The following is a 3618-nucleotide window of genomic DNA, read 5'->3' as shown; positions in this document are numbered from 1 at the left end:
CTAGGGATGGTCCCTCCTCATAACATATCCAAAATACATGAGTTGAAGTCTCGCCATCCTTGCTTCTAAGGAGCATTCTGACCGCACTTCTAAGATAGATTGGTTTGTTCTTCTGGCAGTCCATGGTACATTCAATATTCTTTGTCAACACCATAATTCAAAGGCATCAATTCTTCTTTTTCTTCCTTATTCATTGTCCAATATTCACATGCATATAAGGCAACTGAAAATACCATGGCTTAGGTCAGATACACCTTACTTCTCAAAGTGACATCTTTGCTTTTTAATACGTTCAAGAAGTCTTTTGTAGCAGATTTGCCCAGTGCAATACATCATTTGATTTCTTGACTGCTGCTTCCATAGGCGTTAATTCTGGATCCAAGTAAAGTGAAATCCTTGACAGCTTCAATATTTTCTCCATTTATCATGATACTGCTTATTCGTCCAGATATGAGGATTTATGTTTTAAGTTGAAGTGTAATCCATACTGAAGGCTGTAGTCTTTGATCTTCATCAGTTAGTGCTTCGAGTCCCCTTCACTTTCAGCAAGCATTTTAAAACCTATTTTACAGGAAATCTTTCTTAATTTATTTCTCATTTTTTATGATATTCCTTGAAACATATACTAATAATGCTACAATCTATATTGAAAAACTAAGTCTGGCTCTTCTCCACAGAAAGTAAGTGTGATTTTGGCTGATTCATTTGACAATGGGGACTGACTTTGGCCATTTCATTCTATGTAGGCTTCAAGTATGCGCAGAGGTGTGGCATTGTTTTTCTTTAACATGCTAAGAAAATGACAAAATTTGACCTGTGTTTATATTTTGGGCTCCTCCTCCCAAAAGGGTATCAGGCTGTCACTTCTGGTGGCAGTATTGTTCACCTGCCTTCACACACTCCCTGAGTTGGGCCCTTAGAATCTTAAGGTAGGTTGCTGTAACATTCAACTAGGTTGTTAATTATATGCTAAACAAGAGCCTTAAATACAGGTTTGTTTGAAAATCTATAAAGGCCTAGTTTTAGTACATGATTTTGAAAGCATTGTCTCTTTCTTTGATTACTTTCAAGTTTAAGGCAATATTCTGAGAGATTGTAAAAAAGACAAAGAGTTCAATAATTGTGAGCCTATTTGCATTGTTCATCTTGAACTATTTATGTATTCTGTAACTGCTGCTTTGCTTATATAATTTCAGTTCTAAATAACAGCGGAGAATTTTTTTTGTCTTTTGTTGTTATTGTTTAACTGGCAGAGAAAACATCAATAAAAATGATGCGAAGTTTTTGCCCTGTCACAATCTAAGTTTTGGATTCCAGGAGTTGTCTTATGGTAGAGGTTGGCTTAGATAGGTCTTTGGGATAATCAACACATTCAAACGCTTCAGGAAAGAACCAAGTAAAGCAACTCTTCCAATTTAGGCCTGCAGGTGCAATGAACCTTGTTTCTGAAAGTAATATTCATAGCAGCATCTTCAAAGGCTCCAAAGAAGCTTCTCAAAGAAAGGGAACCCAGCGCTCCTTGGGCTCAGGTGATTGAGAGACCCTGCTCTGCTCTGCTGAAGAGGTACCAACTGAGGTGGTCACACACTCTGCAACCACGTACTGACCTAAGAGGACTTCCTTTTGCAGGGAAAAAGCATGAAACACCAAAAAGACAGTGCTCTTGTACAAATTGACATTTCATTGAAAAGTCATCCTAGAGACAGCTGATCTTTGCCAGCTGAATAAATAATAAACTGGTATCTTGTTTACCAGTTTTTGGTCTCTAACCAGTTATTTAAATAGAAATTATGTGATGTGAGTGTCAAAGGAAAATACCTTCCAGGAAATGGCTTTAGGAGTAACAGCAACAACAATAATAGAGGGTTGCAAGTTATTTAAGTAATGCTGATCTAACGGCAACATTCATATTATAATCATTAGGAACTTTCTTAATACAGACTTAAGAGAAGACGAACAGCACACCATCTTTGCACATACTGAATTTCACAAAAGAACTTCACATTAAAGACCACAATCTCACTAATTCTTAACAGGTAAAAAACTTGATGTTCAGAGAAAAGAACCTCTCATGTCTACATTTAACATTTAGTTTTCAAAGCTTTTTTTAAAAATTGCATTTTTATTAACAAGGCTGAAGACTTTTGTTTTACTTGCTTATTTGACATTCATGTTTCTTTTTTTGTAAATTATCTGTGTCTTTGGGCCACATTTCTAGTAGAACGTTCAACTTTTTCTTTTTTACAAAGAGCTTTTTCATGAGAGGGGTTTATTACAGAAGTGAGCCTAGGAGAACGGGGTTTGACATCCACTTATTAGTTGATCATCCCAAAAATGTTGAGCATCTACTTATCTGTGCCAGGAAATGAGAAAGTAAGCAAAACTAGCGACACGCAATCCCTCCCGCAAAAAGCTTATAGTGTCCTTGGGCAAGTTCGCTCCATGTCGCCCCATGGAGGCGGCCTTCATTTGGGCAGTCTGAGTCCGGAGGGACAAAATGAGTTACAATTTTAAAAACTTTATGGAGAAAGCTGGAAACCCTGGCGGCTTAGAGGTTAAGTGCTATAGCTGTTAACAGAAGGGTCGCAGTTCGAATCCACCAGGCGCTCCTTGGAAACTCTATGGGGCGGTTCTACCCTGTCCCTTAGGGTCACTATGAGTCAGAATCAACTCGACAGCACTGGGTTTGGTTTGGTTTACGTGGAAAGTTTTTCTTTTTTCCTTTCTTTTTTTTAAACAAAGATCATATCAGATCAGATTTAATGAATCATTTTGCTAAAAAAAAAAAAACCGAAAGTCAGAAAATTCCCTAAAACACTTCCAGTGATTTGATTATTCGAAATAAAAAATCACCGTAAAATTGAAGACTGTAGGATCTTAAGACTGGAGATACCGACACAGAGATTAAATAAATTCTTGTTTATTCAAAGGTAAACTTGGCTTAGACAAAGTAGGGCAAGAAGGCTGGCCTAAGGATTTTTGTCTTCTTGTAATTAACAGGATCCACCCAAGCATATGCAAAGAACTTAAAACACGGAGTTTCCTATTGCAACCCCATTGCCTTGGTACGAAGGCACTTCAGGGTCAATGGGCCTATTAATTTTAAAGATCAGACAAAAGACAGAAACAAAACAAAGAAACAAAGGCTCGCGGGAGCGGTCTGTGGCTGCACCCAAGACCAGGCTCGGGTCCCTCGAATCCGGGTGGGGGACGCCGAGGCGAACGGCCGCCGACAGCCCCCCGGCCCAGCCCTGCCAACCCCGCAACCCGCTCCGCACAGCCGCCCAGGCCCCGCCTCCCTCATCCTGCGCGCGCCCGGACCTCTCCTGGAGATGGGGCCCCGCGCGCGGAAGGCGGGGGCGGGGCGAGCGGACGCGCAGGCACTTCCGGTTGCGCGGCGGCAGATGCTGCACACGCCGGCTCTCTCTCGGCATTGGGGCGCCACGCGATCCGCCAGCTGATTGGCCCGCGCGGGGCGGCGGTAAACTCGCTTCCCCGCTCACCCGCCAGCCCCGCCCCGCCCCCGGCTCCGCCCCTACACCCGCGGCCGCGCGCACGCTCGTGCGCCCGAAGCCCGGCTCTCTGCGTCTCGCGTCGCCATTCGGGAAAGCAGCCGCG

This window comes from Loxodonta africana, chromosome 15 (assembly GCF_030014295.1).
Source record: "Loxodonta africana isolate mLoxAfr1 chromosome 15, mLoxAfr1.hap2, whole genome shotgun sequence".
Classification (NCBI taxonomy): Eukaryota; Metazoa; Chordata; class Mammalia; order Proboscidea; family Elephantidae; genus Loxodonta; species Loxodonta africana.
Note: the sequence above shows the minus strand (reverse complement) of the source record.